Source organism: Tupaia chinensis, unplaced genomic scaffold (assembly GCF_000334495.1).
Source record: "Tupaia chinensis unplaced genomic scaffold, TupChi_1.0 Scaffold000014_1, whole genome shotgun sequence".
Taxonomy (NCBI): domain Eukaryota; kingdom Metazoa; phylum Chordata; class Mammalia; order Scandentia; family Tupaiidae; genus Tupaia; species Tupaia belangeri.
In genome coordinates this window covers 3,486,111-3,502,311 of record NW_006159444.1, presented here as the reverse complement: position 1 = coordinate 3,502,311, position 16,201 = coordinate 3,486,111, and the positions used below count along the sequence as shown (strand labels likewise).

The 16,201-nt window shown below is 41.8% G+C and overlaps 1 protein-coding gene across 2 annotated transcripts in view; it reads right to left on the bottom strand.

The window, feature by feature from the left end:
* Window positions 1-7,574, bottom strand: part of RGS17 (regulator of G protein signaling 17) — a 133,657-nt gene extending 126,083 nt beyond the window's left edge. The window contains exon 1 of one of the 2 annotated variants that reach the window (XM_006139991.2): window positions 7,439-7,574. The gene's annotated coding sequence lies outside the window, so the exon portion shown is untranslated. The remainder of the gene's footprint in view (window positions 1-7,438) is intronic. The other variant, XM_027769853.1, reaches the window with a different exon arrangement.
* Window positions 7,575-16,201: the final 8,627 nt, after the last annotated feature.

The window sequence follows — 16,201 nt, the reverse complement described above, 5'->3', positions numbered from 1 at the left end:
TCTCTCTCATGAGCACATGTGCCCTGTGGCAATTAAAGAAGAAAAACATTTTTTAAAATGACATTTTTCTGCATTTAAAGTGACTTTCTTTCAAGGGCATTTTTATCATACATTTCTCACATTGCATAAATTATATACTGCCACTTTTTATATAGCAGACTTTTAAATATTTGTGAATTTTGATTAATTGGATCTTGAAAAAGTAGAAGAGTTGTGGGAAATAGGAAGGAGACATTAGGTGGTTTTCCTAAAGTCCAAATTGACTCATAACATCTCAAGATTAGGGAACTTTTTTTATAATGCAGCAAAAAACAAGCCCCCACCTTTCACTAAGACTAGAAGTAAATAAAGTGCTGTAAATTTTCCCAAAAGAGTTTCCACTGGATTTAACTCACTATGCCATTGGGAAGACCTGCAATAATTGAAGAAATGAAATAAACACTTACCTGCTCATTTAATTTATGTCATAATTTCCCTTGGGTCGCATCTGCTTTATGGTAATGCCATGGCTCTTGAGTTATAACCTGTGTGTTTCAGTAGCCAATCAGCACTGCTGTGAAAAGCCTATGACCCGATACAAGGGAGCAAATATTTGCTTTATAAGCCACATTCACTGTCTATAATAAAATTGTATTTATTGACACAAGTTGTATTTTTTTCTTTAAATATTACATACAAAGTTTAGAAAATTGAGGCAAGTTTTAGACATTACTTATTCTAGAACTCCAAGAATAAAATATGTACAGAATTTCTTTTAAATGCCTGCACATCTAGTAAAAAGTAAAGGAAAAAATCAAATACATTCATATTTGAAACGGGTTTTTAATTTCTACCACAGCTCATTGCCTCTCTCATGGAACCTCCCGTTCATTATAAATTCTAGGCTTGTCGATTCTGAGTTACTGCAGTTTTACTATATTTGATAACTGTATCCACCATGATTATGAAATTTTATACTTTTTAGGTAGTTTAATATCAAAGGTCTTACAGATTTTCTAAACTAAACTTTTGAAACTCAGTTTGTCAAAAGTCATAAAATTTAGAAAGCAAAAACTAGCTTATAAAAACCTCTAAATCATGTGAAATATCACAGATACAGAACTCATTAAGGTAATTAGAGTCTTACCTTTTAAATTTGAGATAGGATATAGCTCTAACCTCACGTGGTTTTAAAATTAAGCTTAATTAATTTTATTATGATGAGAAATTTCAATTAATACCCTGAAGGATTTTCATCCATTGCCATCTCTTCTTTCACTTCCACTTATCTCAGGAAAACTAAAGTTCTGTAACTCTGGCAAATGGCATAAGCAATCCAACAGAATCGAGAACTTCTCATGTACAAACTTCTTATATTAAGGTCTTTGCAAACTATTCAATGGTTTTGGGCTTCTAGAAAGAACTGTGCAAGTTAGGAAGCCCAGACAGGGCAGCAATTTGCTGTAAGCATCCTGGCAGCCTGAATCTTGCATCTGATCCTTCTTCAACCTTTCTAGTTAAGCCACAGTAGTCTCTGCAGTCTTCACCACATATAGTCATTGCTATTAAGCATTTCCTTTCCTCGCTTGTTTTTGCATTAAGAAAAATTAATATAGGGGCTGCCAAGTGGTGTGGTGGTTAAGGGCGCTGGACTCTCACATGGCCGACTGCAGTTTGAGTCCTGGACCTGGTAGCTTGCCTTCTCACTTTCTCTCTCTCTCTCTCACTCTGTCCCTCTCTGGTCAAATTAAAAATAAATAAATAATGATTCTTTAAAAAAATTAAGATTAGCAGGCAAATAAATAAGAAAAATGTACCAGAAAAGCAGTAGAAACATGAACGAAGATTTGAACAAGCCAATCTCAAAGACGAGAAAAAAAAATAAGCTTATCGAAATGTCATCAGCCTTATTATAATACTACTAAAGATATAAAAGTTTGAAAAATATTATTTTTACCTACCTAGTTAGCAAAGATTTTTGAAAGATGCTTTATTCTGGTGAGCACTACATATTCTAAACATTAAGGAAAAACAGAAGAGCAGATGTGTGTACAAAATCTAGGCATAAGAATGTACAACAAGGGGTAAGCAGGTGGTGAGGTTGTTAAGGTGCTAAACTCCCACACAGCTAACCATGGGTTTGTATCCTGGACCCGGTGGTTTGAAAATCACACCAGGTACGTGAGCATGCATGCTCAAAATCCTGAGAGAAAGGATGTGGCATGGACATTCATCCCAGAGAGTAATTTCTCACACTTTCTCTCTTTCTACCTCTCTCTGGTGAACGCATGTATTCTATGGCAAAAACAAAACAAACTAACAAAAAAAACCCGAACGTACATATCAGGAAAATGCTGGAAATAACACAGAAGTCCAAAAATAAAATAATGGCTAGATAAATTAAAACATCATAAGATGAATTATTTTGCAGTTGCTAAATTGTATTAAAAATATTTTAATTTCTTGAGAACAGCAGTAAAGTAATACTAACATTTTTTAAAAACAAATAGGAACTTACACAATATCACTCTAATTCCTTTTTAAACAATTACTTATTTAATTTTACCTATTATTATTATTATTATTATTATTATTTAATTTACTATAGGGCACATGTGCTCACCAGAGACAGAGAGAGAAAGAGAAAGTGAAAAAGCAAGCTGCCAAATCTGGAACTCAAATTGTGGCCAGCCATGCAGGAGTCTAGCACCTGAACTACTATGTCACCTGCTGCCCCATAATCCTAATTCTTTAAACAATGGCACTTTTTTTTTTTTGTATAAGAAATTAACTGAGTGGCAAATTACTCTCTTTTCAATAGCTATTCTTTAGACATTAAGATAATTAAAAGTATTCACTACATGTTAGGCACTATGTTGAATATTTATACACACTGCATTACATTTGTGCTTGTAACCACCTTTTACTCCTGTTTATATCTGAGGAAACTGAGGCTCAGGGCAGGTAAATTGTGTGCCCACAGCAACAAAGATTAAAGGGAGGTGCCAGGACACAGACTAAGGTCAGTCTGACCCTACATTTGTGTTCCCCACATCCATGCCTGCCCACAGGTAATTTTAATTTTCTGCGTCATACATTTTTTTCTGTGCTTTAGGGGATCAAAAATAAGAATTTTTAAAAATAACTTCAAAGCAAATCAGCAATATACATGTTATATTAAAAACACACAAAGTGGTGACAATTTAAAAAATTGCATCCTCCAAAGATATAGAATGATAAATACGACTTTTAGGATCTCAAACTAGTGTACTTGGTAAAGAGCATGAACGTGCCTTTAAAAATGGAATTCCAATTTTAGAAGACTTTTGTGAGCCATGCCAACTCGGCAAAATTTATTCATTTAAGAAATATTTAACACCTGCCTTTTGCCAGATATTGTGCTAGGTGCTGGCACAGCGGGGATAACAGTGTAAATGAATTTCTATGGAAGTCAAGAAAGTGTCTTTTGGGATAAGTGGAGATGGGGAGAGACAGGGAAGGTGGGTGTATGTGCCAATCTAACACTGAAAGACTTTGCTACCTATACCTATAACAAAGGATTTTTTTTTTAAAGGCTCTCCATTAAAACATATTTCTAAGAACTCAGGACACCCCTGGAAATGTCATACAATTTAAGACTCCGCAACACATTCACACGTATACTCTAACTACAGCAATAGTGAAATAAAATGCTTGTAACATCACGAAGCGTTATTCTCACCACCGCGCATAAGGTGGCCCTTCCTTTGTTCTTCTGCACAGGGCAGTATCTTCACTGATAAGTGAGCAGATCTGGACTATCACAAACAGGATTCTCAGTAGAAAGGTGGTGAATGGAGTACTCTCTCTCCTAGTTCCACACCTCACCATTCATAAACACCTCCTACTTTTCCAGAAAGGCTCATGTATTTCAGCAAATGGACTTCTTTTTTAAAAGTTTCTTTCTTTCTTTTTTTTTTTTTTTTTTCATTCATAAGAGAAGAAGACAGAATCCCACCATGCCATGATCCTCTCCATAGCCTCCCAGTCAGCCAGGATCTCAGGTGCATGGCCAGGGCAGGGCAGGGCAGGGGATGGAGGAGGCAAAGTCTGTCCGTACTGACCTTGCCTGGGGCTCCAATCTCCAATGTGGCTCCAGTATAGCCTAACAGTGCCTAACTGGCTGTACCAGCATGGCTAGGCCTCTGCAAATGGACGTCAGATACAAAGGTCATTATCTTTACAGCTGTAGAGGTAAATTCTTTTCTTACTGTTTATGAGTTAACAGGACTACTTTTTATTTTCCAATTTAAATTTAGATCATTCACTTTTACTTGGCTGTTATAATAAGCTCAAATGAGTAAGACTATATTTCTCCTTTTTTTCAAAGTCCCTCACACTAGTGATGGGAAACGTTAAGGAAGTTTATTTACTTATTGAGCAAAACGACTTCAAGTGTGGAGGAATAATAATGGACTCAGACCTTCAACGTTATGAGTTCAAATGAAGTAGGAAGAGCCCTAAAACCGAAGAGATACCTATTTGAAAAGTTCCACACCTCACCATTCATAAACACCTCCTACTTTTCCAGAAAGGCTCATGTATTTCAGCAAATGGACTTCTTTTTTAAAAGTTTCTTTCTTTCTTTTTTTTTTTTTTTTCATTCATAAGAGAAGAAGACAGAATCCCACCATGCCATGATCCTCTCCATAGCCTCCCAGTCAGCCAGGATCTCAGGTGCATGGCCAGGGCAGGGCAGGGCAGGGGATGGAGGAGGCAAAGTCTGTCCGTACTGACCTTGCCTGGGGCTCCAATCTCCAATGTGGCTCCAGTATAGCCTAACAGTGCCTAACTGGCTGTACCAGCATGGCTAGGCCTCTGCAAATGGACGTCAGATACAAAGGTCATTATCTTTACAGCTGTAGAGGTAAATTCTTTTCTTACTGTTTATGAGTTAACAGGACTACTTTTTATTTTCCAATTTAAATTTAGATCATTCACTTTTACTTGGCTGTTATAATAAGCTCAAATGAGTAAGACTATATTTCTCCTTTTTTTCAAAGTCCCTCACACTAGTGATGGGAAACGTTAAGGAAGTTTATTTACTTATTGAGCAAAACGACTTCAAGTGTGGAGGAATAATAATGGACTCAGACCTTCAACGTTATGAGTTCAAATGAAGTAGGAAGAGCCCTAAAACCGAAGAGATACCTATTTGAAAAGGAAAAGGTATTTGCTTTAAAATTGTACAGGGACAGTAAATTAATTCTCTTTGTCAGTTCTTTTCCATGGGGACTAAACACCAAGGCTTAGTTGAGGAACCAAAACAAGATAATAATAATAAAAATAATAAAGGCTGACATCAACATAGGCGACATCTTGTTTTTCTCCGAACTAGGTGGTTATCTTAACCGTTTAGACTACAATTTCAGGACTAAGGATGAGTGCCCATAACTCCGAGCTCAGGTACCCTTGCAATGGAGACTCATGTTTACCTAATAAATACTACTACCCAGTCTTTTTTGGCAGTATTCAACCCTTGTTTTCTCATTTCTAAAATCTACAAATCACTCTCCCATGGTTGCTGTAGCTTTTAAAATTATGAAAACGATGAATAAACCTACCCTCCCATGTGTAATTACTGTTTTAGTTCATGCTAACAGAAGAAACAGTTTAATAATGGTAACTTAACTGGAGGAGGTCAAACTTCTCATTCATTTGAATTAATGAGGACAAATTACTTTTTCATTAGATATTAGTGTTACAAGGTACATCTCGTGGGTAAAAGACTGTAGAAACATACAATGTACTTAAAGTGCCTCCCAGTTCTCAGTATTACTTAGTACATGGCCGGCAGCTATGAATCCAGAACTACCTTATTTTCCACTATCAGAGTAAAAATTATTTCTCGCTTCTCTAACTAAACGATTTTCGGAAGGATTCATCACCCGGAAAATCATGATGTATGAACGCCGGAAATGCAGATGGCATTCAGTCTCGGAGATGTTTATTTGAGATGAGCAAACTAAAATTTCTCTGTATTATTTGTGATAGCTATCCTAGGACGGAAAGAATCTTGCTGCAAAACGATGAAGAAAGAAACAAAGATAAAGCTTGCAAAGTTCTCCAGACAAACCTTCCCGCGATTCTCTAAAAGAAGGAAGCGTTTATCTAAGGGTCAGTAGGGTTAGGAAAACTATGCCGAGAGCAGGGTCTGTCTTCCCTGCGCGCCCAGGATTTCCCCAGGTGAGCCTGTGTCCCGGGCTCCGGATGGAGGCGCAGGGCGGGTCCCCGCTGGGCGGGCGGCATGTTTTTGGCCAGGCGACCCCTCGTCGGTCTCCGGGAGCCCTGGGACTCCCGAGGCTGGCGCGGGCTGTCCGGGACACGCTGGCCACAGCCCCACAGCTGCGGCTGGCGCGGCCTGCCCGGGACCCGCTGCCAGCAGCCTCATGCTGGCGAGGAACATCTCCCCACTCGAGGCTTGCAAAGCCAGCTCTGTCCCTCCGCCATCCTCAAGTCCTCCGACATTTTTCACAGAGACGGAGAGGTAGGGAGAAGGGGAGAAAACGACCGAGTGTCTGCACCCAGCCACTGCCGCAGCACAAGAGGGAGAGGAGGAGGCAGGCTGGCGAGGAGGCAGCGATTAAACTGTGATTCCATCGATGATCAAAAGAATCATCCTCACCCACGGCAAGGGAGTCTCAGATCACCTACCCAGGCGGCGGCGATGGGTCTGGTGGGCGTTCCTCGTCCTCGCCCCCTCCGCGCTGCGAAACCCGCCCGGTGCCACGCACGCCAGAACTCCCTCTGCTTTGACTGAGGGGAGAGTAAGGAACAAAAGAGACCCCCAACCCCTACACATACACACGCGCGCACACATTTTACCGCTGTTCCAGGTATTCATTTTCGCAATCCCTTTCGCTTACACCTTCTCCATGTGAACAGTGCATTTTCCCCAAAGGTAAGGAAAGAGGAGGAAAAATACCACCGAGGTGATCGGCCGAGTAGACACCGTGAATTCCACATTCGGTTCTCTACCAACCAACCGCAAAAACCCGCAGAACCCCGCGCCCCCGCGGGGTCTCCCACCACCGCCAGTCCTCCCTGCCTGTTCCCCGCCGACGGCCCCCTCTCCGCGGGAACTCCGGGGACCCGACCGAGGTTCCCGGAGCGGGCAGGACACTCGCCAGCCCCTCCGCAGCAGCTGGCGGTTGGCAAGCGGACCGAGCCCAGGCAGCAACGCGGGATCCAACTTCCCAAACCCGCGGCGCGGCCCCCTCTCCCGCCCGCGGCCCCGCGGGCAGCGCAAAGACCCCAGCGCGGAGCAGCCTCCCCCGCCAGGGCATTGGCAGTCGCACTCTCCGCCCCCTCTTCCCTTCGCCTCCCCCCACACCTTGAAAAAAAATCCATCCTTCGGTGCAAAGCAGACATTTTGATGTCATTTACTTAGCACCGCTTGGATCTAGAGGCAACATCTTACCCAGTCGCCTGGAGGTGTGGGCAAGCGCACCAATGGGTCCGGGGGCGCGGGGCTGGGCTGCTCGGTCCTCTAGCGGAGCGGGTTTGCTGCCATCCGCCCAACTTCAGCACCCAGCGGGCGAGGAGAGAGGGAGCGAGGCGAGGATGGAGGGGAGGGGCGAAGGGGAGGAGGGAGGGGTGGGCGGGGAGGGAGCGAGGAGCCACTCGGGAGCGCGCATGCGCGCGTGAGTCACGGCCCCGCCCCCTTCCCTGGCGGCCCCCAGCCCGGCCCCCGCACGCCAAGCTCCGGCCTGCGCCCACTGTGCGGGCTGATTCGGCCCAGGCCCCGGGCTTCCTTCCGAGTCGCTGTCTGGGGGTTCGAAAGAGACCCGGAGACCCGAGAGCCTTCCTTGATGGGAGAGGCTCTCGCGGGGTTCCGTCCACTTCACCTTCACCCGCAGCCCCGGTTCTGTGATCCTGGTCTTCAGGAGGAGGCTTGCAACCGGAGCGGTCTTTAAGGCAAAGCCGCGCTCCTGCGCGCGTTCCCAGCCTTAGCATTCCATGAGTTGGGGGTTCAAGAGAAAGTTAAGGCAAGTTTTACTTATCGAAGTACTCGTCTGTATGAAGAGTGGTTTTTATTGACTTCCTCACTCAGAGACAAAAGCGTGTTCCCAAGGAGTTTTTGCAGATGCTCTCTGGCCTAGGGCATGGGTGCCCTTTCAGGCAACTGGACCGCTGGAGCTGGAGTTCTAAGTGAGAGAGGCAGATGACAAGGCAAGGGCCCTAAACTGTAAACAGAGGTGTTGATCTTGACTTAGAGCATCCTTAGGGTACAGCTTGGTAGCTATCAGGTCTGGTAATTGTTCTGTTTCCAAGTGGAACTCAGCTTGCAGTGAGGAAGCTTCAGATACTGAAAGCATCCTAGAAAGCGCTAGATTGCACCTCCCATGATGAGATTGAAGTGTTTTTGAGGGCGATGTGGGGAAGCGGCTGTCTTTCTCCTCAGACACCACATCTGTGGAAGAGTAAGTTCCTGCAGGAATGATTACACTTTTATCTTATAGCTGATTAAAAGTGGTTACTTGTAACTATAAATCATTTCCCGTTGCTGTGTGCTCATGTATGCAAACATGGTTATCATTTTGCAGCCTCCTGAATAGCCTGGTGCCTGTCTCCCTCCCCATACACACACCTGGACCTAACTCTGTCTCAGGGCTTGTCCCACGGCCTTCTTTGTTTAGCTACATGGTTGGAGAACTAGTGCTCTTCTAAGTGTATTCATTTTTATTGAGTTTTACCGAAGTATTTATTTTAGCCTGTTCAGGGTGCTGTGACAAAATTCCATAGACTTCCATATTGTACAGAAACTCATTTCTCACAGTTCTGGCTGGAGGGAAGTCATAGATCAAAGGGAAGGCAGGTTCAGTGTCTGGTGAGGGCCTGTCCTGGGCTCATGGAGAGCTTTTTGCTGTATCCTCACTTGCTGGAGGGACCTCTATGCAATCTGCTTTGTAAGGGCACTAATGCCATTCATTATGACCTCATAACCTTCTAAAGGCCCCACTTCTGCTTTTCCTTCTTTCTTTAAATGTCTATTCCTCCATGAGAGACAGACAGGCATCCTCATCAGGGTCCTCACGCCACAGTCCATCCTCCAGCTCCAGCCTGCCAGGGCCATGGGCACGAGGACTCAGGGTGTGCATAGGACAGTGCAAGGGCCGGGACCAGAACCTTCTCACATGGGCCTGACTTTGCCATTGCTCTGCCACAGCCTGCTCCTATGGTCCTATCCTAAATTTATTGAGGATACGGCATTTTTTTTTTTTTGAGAGGTTTTTGCTACAGGGCGGGTGCACTCGCGAGAGAGACAGAAAGTGAGAAATCACCCTCCAAGGGGGATGGCCACGCCGCAGTCCCTTCTCCTCCATTCTCCTCTTGGGAACTTGGGCAGGCACGCACACACAGCCAGTGTGCGTTTAAGCCACCAGGTCTGGGACTTGAACCGTAGTTGGCTACATGAGAGTTCAGTGACATAGCCATTACACTAACTGCTAGTCCTGGGATTTTAACAGGAATTTTGAGAAGATGTAAGTAAGCACTGCAATATTGTTCCATGATGAATTAAAAAAAAAAGTTCTCCACCAAAAATGGTTTGAGCATCACTGGATCTTAAATAACTCCCAGATTTACATGTTCAGTCCTGGGCTTTCACAAAACTCTCAACTGCCTTTACCTCACCACTTGAAGAGTAACTAAAATAGTTAATATTTATTGAATAATTGCTAAGTGCTGCTTCCTGATCCAAGTTCATTTCACGTGTTTCTTATTCTCGCTTTACAACAACCCAACAAGGTAAATACTAGTGTTATCGTGTTTAACAGGCATCTGAGAAGCAGAATTCCAACTCTCCACCCTCTGCAAACCTGTTCCCTTTCATATTGTTCTACCCAGTTACTCAATCCAAAAATTTAGAAGTCATTCTTGTTTTGTTTCTTTCATCCCCACATCCAATTAATTAGCAAGTCATGATTTTCCGCCTCCAAAATACATGTTAATTCATTTGCTCTGTTCCTTCTTTTTTTTTTTTTTGAGAGGTTTTTGCTATAGGGCGCGTGTGCTCGCCAGACAGAGAGAGAGAGACAGAGAGACAGAAAGTGAGAAATCACTTCCCAGGGGGGATGACCACGCCGCAATCCCTTTTCCTCCATTCTTTTCTCGGGATCTTGGGCACGCACGCACACGCGCCCGGCATGAGTTTAAGCCACCGGGTCTGGGACGCGAACTGCTGTCGACTACATGGGAGTCCAGCGACATAGCCATTACGCTAACTGCTGGTCCCATGTTCCCTCTTGATTGCTATAAACTTTATTCAAGCCACTAATCTCTCACCTGAACTACTACAAAATTTTCCTGTTTTGCCTCCTTATTTTTATTCCCTACAACCCCAAAACAATATACTCTCTAAACAACTGCTGAGCGATCACTTAAGCACCTAGTCAGATTTTGTCATTCTCTTGCTTAAAACTCTCCAGGGAATTTTCATTGCACTTTAAGTATAATCTATAATTCTGACCATAGTCTAGAAGATTCTATGTAATATAGTCCCAACCAGGTTCTTTTATTCCATGTTCCCATAGAACATGGCTATATGCAGTCCAGCCATATAGGCCTGCTTCTCTTACTTTCCTGAATAAATCGAGCTTATAGTATTGCTTTCTGTCTGAGATGCTCTGCCTTCAGGACTTTGCATGGCAGGCTCCTTAGTATCAGAAGGTGTCAGCTCAAATATCATTTCCTCAGAAAGGCCTGGTAGGACCACCCAATCTAATCTGCCCCCAATGAAGTATTTGATAGATCCTCTTGTTTCGTTTTCTTAAAAACACTTTTCAGTATCTGAATCAGCTTGAATCTATTTTTTCACTATTGTCTCCCTACCCAATGATCAAATAAAGTTTCTCAAGTTTTGCCTTTGCTTTTCACTCTTCTAGCTCTAGTGTTCAGAACAAGATTTGGCATGAAGGATATGGTGAATATTTAGTGAATGAATGAATAAATAAAAACTTAGAATAAGTGCTCTTTACTTTCGTTGTGATTCTTCTTCTTGGATTTTAATCACTGCCTTTAAGAATCTATTCTTCAACAGTACACAGTTAGGCCACATCATTCCCTGTGCCCAACCTACCAAAGTTGGCTCCATATAATGACACACATTTAAACTAGGTGCCAGGGTAAGGGTGTCCTGAAAACATCTTTTTTTTTAATAGGTTTTTGCCTTAGGATACATGCTCTTGCGAGAGAGACAGAGACAATGAGACACAGAATAAAAAAATCACCCCCTGGGAGGATGGTCATGCCATAATCCCTTCTCCTCCATTCTTCTCCCAGGATCTTGGGCACACATGCACATGTGCCTGGCATGTGTTTCAAGCCACTGGGTCCAGAACTCAAAACATAGTCAGCCATGTAGGAGTCCAGCAACATAACCACTATGCCATCTGCTGGTCCCTCCTGAAACCATCTTTAAAATGGACAGACTCATAATCCCTTCTCCTCCATTCTTCTCCCAGGATCTTGGGCACACATGCACATGTGCCTGGCATGTGTTTCAAGCCACTGGGTCCAGAACTCAAAACATAGTCAGCCATGTAGGAGTCCAGCAACATAACCACTATGCCATCTGCTGGTCCCTCCTGAAACCATCTTTAAAATGGACAGACTCTAAGGACCAACAGTTGGTGTAATGGCTATGTCACTGGACTCCCATGTAATCTACCACGTTCGAGTCCGGGATCCAGTGGCTTAAACTCACGCTGGGCCTGTGTGCATGTGTGCCCAAGATTCCAAGAGGAGAATGGAGGAGAAGGGATTGTGGTGTGTCCATTCCCCCCCCCCCCACCATGGGGTGATTTCTCTGTCCTTCTGGCGAGCATATGCACCCTGTAGCAAAAACCTCTCTAAATAAGTAAATAAAAATGAGCATACTCTATAAAAGGGGGACCCTTACTTCTGTGAATGTCTCTAACTTGAAATAATAGCTGTTTGGGAAATATTGACTGGCTATTCTGTCATTCATTGCTTGTTAAAGTCAAAGTAACTCCTTGGTGATTCTTTTTCTTGGTTGTGGTTTTTCGGTGTAATCCCTTATTTGTTAACCAGAATCCTCAATGATAGTGTTTTAGAAATGGGACATGCTGCCTGCTGTTTGAGAATTGACTAGAACTAAGCACAACTTTAATGACTTTCACCTTGGAGAATTTGATCATTGGCAGCCTCTGTGTGTATCACTTGGTCTTAGGAAATATCTGCAACATCATGGACATCAAATGATGAATAGGTCAATAATTAAATTCAAACTATTAATATCTACCATATGCCTGGCATTATGTGTTCAAGGTTTTTTGCAAAAAATGTGAATGTCATATAGAATTAATATGTGTGTCTCAGAAATGGGTTTTGGTTCATTTTGGCAATGAGGATATTTTCTCTACTTGTTATACAGAATTTCAGAGCTCATTGGGCTAATCATCATTAAACAGCTGTGTGGCAACGATGAAATGCAGCATTTGGTCATGAGCATTTCCATGCTGGAATGAATGTGTTTTTCCAGTAGAGAGACTCTGGATACAGCAGCAATTTCTGTATAATGCATCCATAGTAGGGCAGACAGATTTGCAGATGAGATATTTGTAGACAGAAGATATTGAGAAAGGACAGAGTCTCAAAATATTCACAGCACATTTACTCATAATTGGGGGCATTTATCATTGTTAGGAGACCTGGACTGTACCTTGTTGAGTTTGGTAGCCTTCAATAGTAATTCCAAGAAGAAACAATATATTGTAGCATCTTTAAATTTTGTCCTCTCTTTCCACATATTTTTTTTACTTAACAGCAAAAGCAGAGGGAAGAGAAAATTATGGTTGAATCTAGTCCACCCCTGACTGGTTCAGTTTAGGTAAACTCTGAAGTGGAACCTGGAATGATAATTAGAATATGATTGCTTACACACAAATTCTTTCTATACTTGTAGTAAATGAAACTTGTCAGATTTCTTCAATTGATTTCAAGTAAACCTTTGAGACAGGCTTTTCTCAAGGAACCCATTTCGATGAAAAATACTTGTGTTTCTTTTTAAATATTTGAAGGAGATGAAGGGGGGGAGATTGTCTGCTTCTCAAGTATATTAAAAAAAACAGAGTTTCAAGTTTTATCTGTATTTTATTTTAAATAAGTAATTAGTTATTAGTGTTCTCTTAATTGTTTAACTTACCAGCATTGAATTGAAAGTCTCAGTGTTACTTTTCTAGAGTAGCATTAGTGAATTTATACCTTGAGTTACTTGGGTGAGCTCATGGAAATAGAAGCACCTTTATATGATTATTATCAGTTATGCCCAGTTTTATATATCATAAATTACCACAATGACTTGACAATGTGGAGTTGTTTTGTAGTCACCCTAAGTAATTTAAAAGAGTACTCATTAGACGGATCCTGTATTTTCCAATTCAGTCTGATTCAACAGAGGTAGCATATCCTCTACTTTTCACTGGAAAAATAGCAAAATTCTTTACCTAGAGGAAGAGATGACATTCAGTTATTACCGTCAGAGTCTTAGTGAATGAAGGAAACTTTTAGAATTTAGTGGTCAATGTTACATTATCTTGAGATTTATGAAAGTTTTTTGAGGATGGTCGGTGGGTTTTGAAAGAGATTTCTGACTTAACAGAGCCTGCTTCCAGGGCTTGATGGAAGTAAGGACAGAGAGAGGCAGTGTTTTGATTTTGTAGTAGCTTTGGCATTTTCACTATGCTTTGGTTCATGACAGAGCAAGTTCAGAGATGTGCAAAGTTAATGTAGATCCACGTGTGTGGAGAGGGCTAAAATGCTAAACATGGTCAGTATCTAGATGGGCCCTAGTGACTAATTTTTGAGTTCCATCCTGGAATACACTGAAGTTGCACACCAGAGGATTTCTACCTATTCGCAAAAGTGTTGTTAAAAACTTTCTGATTTCTTGATTTTTTTTTTTCCAAGAACTAGTTTCGCAGTGTAAATATGATAAAGTAGTATATGAAAATTTCCTCCATGGTCTTATCTGTGACTATCAGTAGGCTTTACCCTACACCATATGATTGCCTATTAAAATTTCAGCCCTTTGCTCATTTACAAAGCTCTTAGGAAACATCTGTACTGGCATTGCCTGGAGAAAAAATACAATGGAAAACATTGTCTCTGTCCTGGAGGATTTATAATTCAGGTGAAATAGGCTTTATGTACTTGGTGTAACCAAAAGAAATCAATAAGAACCCTCCAGATAATGTGGCATTATCTTTTCTTTCTAGGAGTTACACTAGAAAATGATGGGAAAGAAATTGTGTGTTTTATAACCAGAATTCTCAACTGCACAACATAAAAATTACAAATGATCAAAGTGGCCTTTCTTTGCCTTGCATGGAGTTAGTTTTGAATGGATTGGCAATAAGAATTCAAAGAAAGAGAGATTTAGAATATAACATTTAAATAGGTTACTTTTTATACTTTTGGTTGATGATCACTTAGAAAATATTTATTAAGCACCCTTAATATGTAAGGCATTATCAAGGCTCTGTGAAATTTGCATAAATTAATTAAAACATAAGAAGTAAAGTGTAAGTAGCATTTAGTCTGGAGAGATCATAGTCAACTCCATGGTTACGGGGATGACTATGACTTTTCTAGTGATCTATAAGGAACAGAAACCATTTGGGTTTGAAGTCGCCATACAGAATAATGATGGCATGTTGGTTCACTGAGAATTATAGGATATGTATAGAAAAACTTGCTTAGGATAGCTCAGTATTTTCAGTTATATAAAGTTATAAAGTGTTAAATACAGACTGAGGCTACATTATGATGGGGGAGAAGGTTAAAATCTCAGGCATGGCAAATTTATTTCATTTTCATACCAGGCCTCATATTTTGAGGATAGACTGAGAGTGGAAGAATAGAAAGTGGGAAGTTGATTGGAAGATTATTGCAATTAACTAGGCAAGGGATGGTACTGGCAAAGACCAGAGTCACGGCAGTAAAAGGGTTAAAGAGTAGTTAGCCGCTGGGTATATTTTCAAGGTAGCATTTGTAGGATTTGCTAACTGTCTGGATGTGTGGTGTAGAAGAATTTGAGGAATCAAGGATGACTCCACTGATTGTGGTCTCATCACAGAAACTTTCCTTTAATAATGATATGTTTGGCTTCCTGCTTCCAGAGCCCTTCAATCCCCACAGCTGAGACCAATAAATTTTCATGAGCAGGCTTAGCCAACCACCCCTGCAGGGCCCCCTCATACAAAGAGCAAGAGGGATTCCAGATAGAAAATGCAGAGAGGCCTGGATGCATCGCCTGTTGGCTCAGCATCCGTCAGCTTCTCATGCTGGTGCAGCTCTGGCCTTGCCTCCCAGCTGTAGCCTCATTCTTTGTCTCCATCCCTAGGCCTCTGAACACCCACTCTCATTTGGTGTAGGAATGCTACTCTGTTATCCAGGTCCTTAAATGAAATGAGGCCCTGCTATAGTGCAACACTGCTACCTGCGTTCGAAAACCTTGGGGTCAAATACCTGCCTACCTGGTTTTTATCTATTTTCTATTGTCAAATCCACTGACACGGACTGTAGTTGGCCCTCTATGATGCTGACAACTTGCCATCTTGGCCTGAACTTTGCCCATTACCTACTATCACCATCCTGTAAAGCTCTGGGGCTCTTTCTGTTTCCAATTCTTACTGGTTCTTAAGTTTATTTGTTCACTAATAGGCTTCATGTATTTGTGTTTGTACTGCTGCATTCAAACTAACATTTACTTGTGCTAACTGTGGGTCATCTCTCTGTTGGAGGACTTTCGATAAAGATGAATAAGAAACTGTGGGCTCTTCTAAGATCTTGGAGTCTGTGAGGACATGGGCTAAGAGGAACATATATGTAAACAATATTTATAATGATTCATGAGAATTGCCCTCAATGTATAATCATCTTTTGAAAATGGAGACATTTAGCTGCTATTGAGAGAATAGGGTACAGTGCTTTATGGCTTGAGGTTGGAGTTAATCCAACTGAACCTGGAATTCTGGCTCTCCCACTCACTAGCTGAAGCTCATTGGCAGATTCATTTGCTTTGGCTTCTTCATCTTTGAAATGGAATAATTACTAGATGTCCTATATAGTTGCTATAAAGATTAAATAAGACATGCATGTCAAGTGCTCTATCAATAGCTTTTGACACATACTAAAGAGCACCGTAAAGGGCCGCCAG